Here is a 10,621-nt window from a genome sequence, read left to right on the forward strand (position 1 = left end):
CGTAAACACGATCTCAATCTGAATGGATACACCCCCCTACAAGTGAGTCGAGTCCAATCGGACCGAGTCTAGTGGACCCTCCTGATGTAAATGCACCCTTACTGATTATTTTGTGTGATGATTGTTGTGTTTTTGCGTGAAATACAGCGAGAACAAAGGCAGCCAGTGTTGAGAAATGGCTCTGGGATGATTGCATCAGTGGTTTCTATAAAAAGATGTGACTAGGTTTTTCAAATGGAGGGGATGCGTGGCGTTTGCAGAACTATTCCCTTTGGGAATCACTGTAGAAGAGCAGGTTTGGAACTCCCAACATGCTGCCTCTGTGTGGGTGAAATTCCCTGATGCTAATCAGTTGAACTCGTCTTCAAACAGAGCCTAAAGATGTTACCCCATCGCTTCAACAGTCAGCATAATGTTTGCCACCTCTTCTCCACACGGACGGCTGCAGCTGGTCCTGCTGATCAGTAACTCGATCATCATCACCAGGGATCCATTACAAAACAATAGGATTCAGATATCCAGGATCACTAACTAAGCCTGGTTCATTGAATCCAAAAGACATCCAGGGTTCATCAGTAGTGAAAGAGCAAACCAGGACTATTCATCAAACCAGGTGAAGCTAATCCTGAATAAGCTCGCAGCTTCTTCTTTAGACCCTGATAATCAATGACAGAATCATTGATCTGCCATTACAATGTGAGCAGTACTTCTCTCTGTCAGAGCAGGAAACCCTCCAACACAGAGGAGAATAGCCAAGTGAAAAGAAGGGAAACACCACTGTGGTTATAAAACACAGAAAGCAAACTGACATCTGGATGGGGTACATTGGGATTTCCATTGATGACTTTATTATCTTATATTTTAGAAGCTGACTGACTAGTCAGGATTATTGTGGAAAGGTGGTCTGGCTCGGCCGGACTCTGGACTCCTCTGCACCTCTGCAGTCTGTCAGACCTATCAGAGGGTGAGTCAGGGATGTGTACGAGGTTGTGATGATTGTATTCTGCATTAACAAGTGAATTCTTGGCTGCATTGCCGGTGGAAGGAGGGTCTGCCAGCAGTCTTTTCTCCTGAAAGTACAGCAGGCATTTAACAATGCCCAGGGCAGGACAAGGGCATGAATAGAGGTGACCTTCGGGCTCCTGAAGGCATGCTTTTAATGTCTTCACCGCATAGCTGTCAGCCCAGGCAGGACATGGGCATTATGGTGGCCCCCCCAATATGCTACCTATGGACCGAATATAAAAGATGGGCGGAGCCTCCGTGACATCTCCCGTTGGTTTCTGAAGAGCTGTATTGAAGCTCGGTGGGCGGTTCCTACCATCGCCATCTTGGCAGGGTCACATGTGTCATCTTGCACGGAAAGTTCAAAAATAGGCAAAGAGGCAGAACTGAGATGGGGCTGTGAGCGTCGTGGTTGATGACATTGAACAATCTCAGAGCTGCCTGTAGCTAAGAGCTAACGGAGCTAACCTAGGGCTGGGCGATATGGCCAAAAAATAAAATCTCCAATTTTTTTAAACCAAATCCAATTTCCGATTTTAATCGATTTTTTCCCTTTACTGTAAAGAAAAAGAAAAAAAATGTACAAATGTCGAAAATTATTCTTTTTCAAAAATACTTTTATTGCGATCAGCCTAAAAGTTTACCTAAATTTAAAAAAAGTGCAACTAAACAAGCTGTTAAACAAGATTGTAAAAAGAGATGCAGGCGCTGCCGCTGTAAACATTATAAGTAACAACATGTTTGTACTTAGTGCGTTTCCACTGTGAGATAGATTTTAAGTTTTGATCATACATTTAAGAATAGGCCTCACTTCACTTGTGTAATTTTATTCTAAAATAAAAAACTGATAAATAAATTAATAAAAAATGCCTCCTCTTGGAGGAAAATGAGTGATTCCTTTCAGAGTATTTTGACATTAAATAACCAAAACAATTTCCCACATTGGCAATGAGGGAATAAAAATGAATGTTTCTTTACACTTAACATGTGTTTCAAGAAAATTGACCTCTTTGATACAAAATACCATTTTTTAAAAATCCCAGAATATTATTAAAGCTATATTTCCAACATACATGTATTATTACATTATTGCTGTTTTTTGTTTAATTTACACATTTTTGGTAAAAAAGACGAGCCTATCAGCTGCATCTGGCTTCAGACCGCTGTGGCATGTGACAATCCCCCCTCCCACACTGAAAACCCTGCGTTTCCATCACACCTAGAAACTTTGCAAAAAGTACATATCGCCATAAAAACCTGCGGCTATAAAAGTTTTTACGATCTCAAGAGGTGGTTTTTCAAACATTTCAATAAAGAACTATAATTCAAAAGTGTAATGGAAACACTTTTTTTCCGTTTATGTGTCCGCAGATGTGACGTGGGGGTCGTGACCAGTTAATTCCGGTAAAGATGGCGTGGTGTGAAATAAACAACAGCGAATTTCAGTGTTTTAGGAAAGAAAATGAGGGAGAAAAACTTCGAAAATCCGAAGCAAATTCTCCGCAGCAAGTAGAAAAGCATAAAATAACGCTACGTGCCCACTTTGCATTACCGCAATTATGAAACATGATGCTTTGAACAGGAATGCGTTGAACATTGTTCAACGGAAACACCTGCAAATCACAACTGTTGTTTGTCAAAACGTTTGTTAAAACGTTATTTTGCAACAAAATGTAATGGAAACGCAGAGGGGGTACTTCTTGTACGTTTCTAGCTGCCATGTTGTGTTTATGCATTGCTGTGGGAAACCAGCAGGAGCGCGCTGACGTCACTATAAGGTACGGAAACCCAAAAGGTGCTGGCGGGGCAAAAAAAGAAAAAAATCCAGATTTTCATGAAAATAAATCGTCATAAACAGCAAATTCGAATTAATCGATTAAATCAATTAATTGCCCAGCCCTAAGCTAACCCGGAGATAACAGGAGGCTAACAGATGTAAGCGGGCTAAAACGAAATCATTCTGTTAACCGGCTAAAAACCGCAGTTGTTCTACATTCCACCTGGAAGCAGGAGATAAGGTACCTGTCAATCAAAAGGACACACCCCTAAATATGCCGAATTTAAACGGGAGAGTTAGAAAAAAATACATTACCCTAACATAACATAACAGTTATCATGAAGGTAAATCTGATCTAGTAAGCTAAAATTGATTTTTGAACCAGGCTGTAAACATGTTTATTTCTGCTGTGAAGTTGGTCTTTTTAACATGGGAGTCTATGGGGATTTGCTCTGTCTTGGAGCCCCTAGTGGATGAAGGTGGAACTGCAGTTTTATGCACTTCCACATCGGCTTCACTTTTAACCACAAGAGGCTGTTTCTTGGTGTTACCACATGTGAACTGGGAAAACGCTGCGGCGTTCTGGGTGACAATCAGCTTTATGTTATGTTTTAGTTAATATCCAAGTTAAACATGAACTGCAATAGCAGAAGAATGATTTTTTTTTTCGATAGATTTGGTTTGTTGTTATGTTTGCTGTGTGTGAACACGCCTGCAGCGGCGCTCTTGCATCCTCATTTGTGTGTAAATTTGTTGTGTATGGATCTGTCCTGCGTTTACTTCAGTGTGTAGACATGAGGGGTGTTTTACATACAGACTTTTGTGAGCGTGAATGTCTGTAATGTATCATTTGGAAGGTTTTAAAAACACTGCTGTAGAGTACTGTATAACTTGTCAAAAGAATTAATGGTTTAATTGCTACGATTTATCTTTATTAGTAAAAGAAGGAACAACAGTTTGCTAATTGTACATTGATTCTGGTCAGGTGTGTTGCAGCAGGGAAACACTGAAACCTGCTGGTAGCTCAGAGATCTCCTGGTCTAGTGTAACGTCATAAGTGTGTAGCTGGCAGTGGTGACTGCTGACTGCAGTGAGGGATGAGATTAAACAGATCCTGGAACTTGGACTGGTCTGGAGCAGGCTCGTTCTGCAGAATAAATCTCCATGGTAACTTATGTTATAATTTATCACACTTTCCAGCATCTCGTTTTTGTGCAATGGGATCACAAATAAGTTTTTTTTTTTTTCATTTATTAAGATCCACATTAGCAACTGAAACATCAGCAGCGGTTCTTCCTGGGGTTTCCTCTTTATTATATTACAAATTCTGTAAACATTTTGATACACCATGCACGCCCACAACCACAAATAAACACCCAAACAGAACATAAAACTAAACAGCTCAATAAAAAAAAAAGAAAAAGAAATAACCAACAAAAATACTACTAGCCATACTATTAATGATATTATTATTGTAATATTATCTACGCTATTTTTTTTTATTATCATGTCTGTATTGTAAACAAAAAAAGTTTCAGTTTCTTTTGAAAACATTTTGTTTTATTTTCCAGGAACAGAAATCCTGGCGATGCATTCCATGCAACCATGGCCCGATAAAACACTGCTCACTGAAAGGGAAGGTTCTGCGTAAAGGCAGAGCACCTCATTCTGTTTATTTGTCTCGTACAATCACTATGTTAATCAGCAAAAAATGACAATTTTCTTTAAATCACTTCAGGACTTTTTATAACTATAATATGATGAATAAATCATAATAAAAAATACTTCAATCTGTATTTCACAGTTAACCATGCAAAACTTTTGTGCATTTTAATTGTATTAGTTCTATGTGGACATCCCAAAACAATCCATGCTGCTTTATTCTGTGCAACTTGCAGTTTATGTAAATTTTCATTAGTCCTTGACCAAAAAACTGATGCATAATCTAAATAATACTAATGATTGAGCTAATCTTTTTGTAAGCAACTAAGGAATGAATTTATGCAATATCTTATTACTCCCATGCTCTGACCCATTGTTTATATTATTTATCTGGCTGTTACAAGACATTTTATTATCCACAGTTACAACCAATAAATTAACTTCTTCTACTTGCTGGATTATATTCTCTCCTATATAGTTAAACACAATGTTGGTAACTCCTTAAGAAAATATTTTGACCCAACCACAATACATTTTGTTTTATGGACATTGATAACTAATCTATTCTCAGTAATCCATTGTGTAACTAATTTCAACTCATAGTTTAGTATAATAACTCATAGTATTAGGTTGACTTAGATGTTTTGCTGGTAAACTCAGTGTTGTGTCATCTGCGTACATTGCCATGGCTGCATGTGTCAATACAAGCAGAAAGTCATTTATAAAATAAAAGTGGTCCCAAACAACTGCCCTGGGGCATCCCACAACTCATCTTTTCCACCTCAGAACACCTCCCATTACAACAGACTGTGTAGTCACGATTACTAAGATAGCTTTCAATAAATTTAACAGCAGATAGTTCAACTCAATAACAAACTAATTTTTTTCAACAGAGAAGTTGATCCAGGAGGACCAACATGTCCTGGTTTAATCCCTCGTCTTAGTATTGTGCAATAGATCCCCTCCGAGGAACCAGGAGCCCAAAACAAGAGTCTGGAAGAAAATGAGCAGTTTGGCATCAGCAGAGGAAACTATTTTATAGGAAATTCTTTCATTACAAAAGTCCTTGTTTTTTATTTGTCTATGAAACAATAGTAAAGATGTTTAAAATAGTTTTGTGTTGGAATTTATGGGGGTGGACGAGAACTTCTGATAAAAACTGCCTCATTCTGACAGTGATCTTATTTTTTAATCTCCTGCTCAGGAAGGTTTTTATTATCTTCCATTTGAAAATCGAGTCATGCTTGAATCCGTTTCCATTCAGTTTGTGCCAGTAACTTTCCTGTTTAGGAAAAATAAACTAAAACTAAAAAATAAATTAATTTCATATTCCATATTTACCAGTGTAGTTGCCGTCCAACACCTTCTTCCTGGTCTTCACTTTCAGCAAGACTCTGTTAAACACTTTATAAACTTATGGAGGACATGAAAGTGTCTTTAACATTAAGTCGACTTCAGCAACCGTAAAGCAACCATGTAGCTCCGCCATCATTTATTCACTAATTCTGACAATATAACAAAGCAACGTACTTCCTGTCTGAGAGGGGAAAACACGACACCTGACTGCAAACAAAATCTCTGCACAGATGACTCTTATTTCTCTCTGGACTCACTTTATTTCTCACCGTCATGATAAAAAATGCAGTCATGATAAAATGGTGCTTAGAGGCAGAATCACACGTCTGTCAGCGATGCGATCAAGTATTGTTCACTTTTCAGTTTCCTGAAATAACCTTTTATTGCAAGTTATTTAGAGCACTTTTAACAAATATCCCTTTATAATCTGTAATCTGGTTCTATAAAACTGCCTTTGATCAGATCAATAAAGTCTTTGGGAATACTCCAACATGCCTGTTGTACCAGATAAACATTTTCTGTCGCTTGTTCCTCTCCCACCAAATATCAGACACTTGCATATTTAAGCTCGCAGTCTGCATTTGATATACTTGGAAGCCATTCATCCTTATAATGATGAAAAAGTGTTTTTAGGTCCTGCAGCGTTTTGGTTTGACAGACCTTTAAGCTGACGTTGTTTTATCTCAGTCTTTTGGATTAATTACCTTATCAATAAACCATAAATATTAACCATAGTATAAAAATCTTTATTATCTATTTCACAGGCTACAGTAATTAATTTCATCCAAGCATCTTTTTCACTGGAATGCCTGACTTTTACGTTGCCTTTGGAAAGAGCGACACCTGCTGATGGATCACTGCCAATGCAGACGCACGACCCATGGGCGTGCACGTAGATTTTTATCTCTGCATGAAATAGAAATCTGATTATTTTACCTGGGCATTACAGATATAAAGTTATCTGAATGAGCAAATCTTGTAAACCTGTGGTATAAACAGAAAAAAGCCACAAAAAGTAAGAAAGTAAAACTTGTCTGGATCAGGAATCATGTTTCCTGACTGGTGTAGCAGCTCGTCCAGTTTCTCTTTCACACGCTGAACATCCCATCCTTACTGGTGTAGCAGCTCGTCCAGTTTCTCTTTCACACGCTGAACATCCCATCCTTACTGGTGTAGCAGCTCGTCCAGTTTCTCTTTCACACGCTGAACATCCCATCCTTACTGGTGTAGCAGCTCGTCCAGTTTCTCTTTCACACGCTGAACATCCCATCCTTACTGGTGTAGCAGCTCGTCCAGTTTCTCTTTCACACGCTGAACATCCCAGCTTGTTGCTTTCTGTATCTTCTGCTGATCCTTTCCTCCCTCTCACCCCTTGTCACGTCCAGCCCTATAATGTACTTTCAAACCAAATTAGCAAATAACTCAAATAAGACTAAATCATAGCATATATCAAAAGCAACATTCATATTCATTGAGCTCCTCTTAACAGAGGAAATTTTGTCGGCATAACACAGTGGCCAGATCATTATTCTGCTTGGAAAGATGTTGGATGGGACAGAATTTTTGTTGTTGTTGTTTTTAAGCAAATCCCAGTGAACTGACTTCTGGTTTTAATACCTAACTTTGATTTCATAATTAGTTTAAATATAACCATTCTCCTAAAAATGATAAACCTTGGTTATTATTTCAGCTTCTACCTTTTATTTAAAGGAAAGGAGAGCATGGGTTCACGCTTCTAAATAAAGTACTCAGTGTTATTATTTTTTAAGGATTGTAAATAAATATGGCATGTTGTTTTGCTTTGTTTCTGTTTTTTCAGAGCATGGCACATATCTGCTGTTTTCTATGAACTGAACAGAAACTCTTCTAGGCTTCTACAGAGCTCCTCATCTGTGCCTTATGTTTCTAATTCCAGGTGTAATTTGATGTTTACAAAAAACAGGAGACATTTTACTTTAATCTTTTTCTTAAGATTTTTCATTGTCATTTCAACATGTGGTTTAAGGATTTTTTTTAAATAATAATACATTTTTCACAAAAAAAACAATTTTCTTTAGAAAGGAAGCAGATTCCTGGCTTTCACTTGGAATATTCATATGAGTGATCCTGCCGAGGATGCCTTCAATGACACCAGGAAAGGTAGGAATGATTATGACTGTCTACACAGAAAACACCCGCTGTATGACCATTTACAAGTTGCCTGCAAGACTGTGTACCAACCCCACCACGACCTGTCTGTAGGTGAGCGCACGCTGGCCACCCTGAAGCAGCACATGGATAATAAGCCCACAGAGTCGGGGGCTACACCGTTGACTTCTACGTTTACACAGGGACGTCCAATCAGGCATCTGGGAAAGGGCTGTCATTTGGTCCTGTGACGTCTCTTGTTGACAAAAGCTTCTTGGCGTCTGGATATCACATTTACTGTGATAAGTTTCACACCAGCCCATCACTGTTCCTCCACCTCGACGACCTGGGCTTTGGAGCCGATGGGACGTTCCGGGACACAAGAATTGGCATCCCAAGAACAAGAATGAACGCCTTGACGAAGAAATCTCCACTCGGGACCATCAGGTGGATCAGAGAGGGACCTCTAGGTTTAATCATGTGGATGGACTCAGGAGGAAGGGGAAAGTTTGCTCCGCTCTGCATGCTGCCGTGAAAAGAGTCTATAAGGGTGGTGGAACAGACACAGCGGTGGGGGTGTCGGTGCCGTCTGCTGTGAATGATTACCCCCTCTTCATGAGAGGAGTTCACCCATCAGTCCAGCTGATTGGCTACAATTCCTCCTGGAGAAAGAAGCAGAAAAGTGCTGAACAAATAACCTTGAACTCGAATGTCACTGTTTGGGTGAGTTAATACTTTTGGCCATGTAGTGCATCTCGATCTGATGTTTAGAGTATTTGTGTTCATGATGTCTGCAGCAGGAGGGTGACTGCAAGCTGTTTCACAGCCTTTTGTCATAAAAATGCTCCAGACTGACTAGTAATGAAGTGATGAGCCAACACCATACAGTCTATGTCCAACACTCTTTCATGCTCCAGCTGATGAATCGTATGAACTAAAACTTATTTAAAGGATGAATTAGTTTGTTCCCTGCAGGTTATGGCGTATCCCAACACCACAGTGCTCTCTCTCCTTCCAGGTTACCTATGGGAACACTGAGTCTGCAGGGGATCAGAATCACACATCGTCACCATGGCAACTGAAACTACTGTGTTCAGTGTGGCTCATCAGCATCACCTACTGGGTAATGTTTCCTCATGCACTGGTTCCCAGCCTTTTAAAGAGCCTCTTCATGCAACTAGCAGTAAGCTGTGTTGAAATCAGTGCTTCATTTGCTGCTTCGCACCATAAACAATGCTGACTCCTTTCCTTGAAGACATCCAAAGATAAGAAAGTCACCAGTATATAGCCTTACTGGTTTTTCTTTATCCAAATAAGGACAAATCGGTCCTGTGGGATTTCTCAGGTGAGTCATTAATAAAATGGTGCAAAGTGTTTGCAGGCTCCCAAACACTTGTTCCATGTGAATGAAACACTTTAATAGTGATAAAAACAAGCAAATAGAGCACAGCTCATCTCTGTGTGAACATGGCCTTCATTTCAACCAAACTGGTGCTGAATGATCACAATGGTTGGGGGCCCCCTGTGCTCTTTAGGAGATCTATTTGGGGGTCCTCAGACCCCAGTTTGGGAGTAACACACGTATTGCATCAGAGTACAGAGAAAATAAGGTTTTAATAGGTTACAAAATGAGATCCTGGAAACATCTTGGAAGTTCTTCTCATGAATAAGATTCATTGTTTTGTTTGTTCAATGTTTTCTTTTTCATGAAAATGATGATTCAGTCTGAAATTAAATCATTTAGCAGCTGTGATGCTGTGTTAATTTTTCTCCAAGCATGATCCAGGTAGGAGCATGAAGTCTTATCAAAGCTTTCTTTCCTTTTGTGCCAAAACTGTTGCGAAGCGTCAGGGCTTCGCTGTGAGGCTGAACAGCGACACCTGGTGGCAGCCTGGAAGTACAACAGCTGCTTCATGGTCTCCCCGTTGGCAGTAAAACTCATTCAAGCCTGCAGGTTCATAAACTTACAAATGAACCATAAGCAATGTGGCTTCTGTCTCTTTTTGTAGAGAAAAATTAAAAGTTATTATTTGGTAAAAACATTAAAATGATGGGGCGATGGAAAGATTCACGTGTAAACTTCATTCCTCAAGATAACCTGAACGGTTATACCAGTACAATGTTTTAGTGTGAAACTCTAAATAACATCTATAAATACTTTTAGTTTCTTTTTATGCCATGTTAGGGTGCATTCACATCAGGATAGTCTCTGCAGTAAATGACTGTTAGTAGTACTACTGTAGTAAATGACTGTTAGTAGTACTACTGCAGTAAATGACTATTAGTAGTACTACTGTAGTAAATGACTGTTATTAGTACTACTGTAGTAAATGATTGTTAAGTAGTACTACTGTAGTAAATGACTGTTAGTTGTACTACTGCAGTAAATGACTGTTAGTTGTACTACTGTAGTAAATGACTGTTAGTAGTACTAGTGTAGTAAATGACTGTTAGTAGTACTACTGCAGTAAATGACTGTTAGTAGTACTAATGTTGTAAATGACTGTTAGTAGTACTACTGTAGTAAATGACTGTTAAATAGTACTACTGTAGTAAATGACTGTTAAGTAGTACTACTGCAGTAAATGACTGTTACTAGTACTACTGTAGTAAATGACTGTTAGTTGTACTACTGCAGTAAATGACTGTTAGTAGTACCACTGTAGTAAATGACTGTTATTAGTACTACTGTAG

This window comes from Telmatherina bonti (assembly GCF_933228915.1).
Source record: "Telmatherina bonti genome assembly, chromosome: 16".
Classification (NCBI taxonomy): Eukaryota; Metazoa; Chordata; class Actinopteri; order Atheriniformes; family Telmatherinidae; genus Telmatherina; species Telmatherina bonti.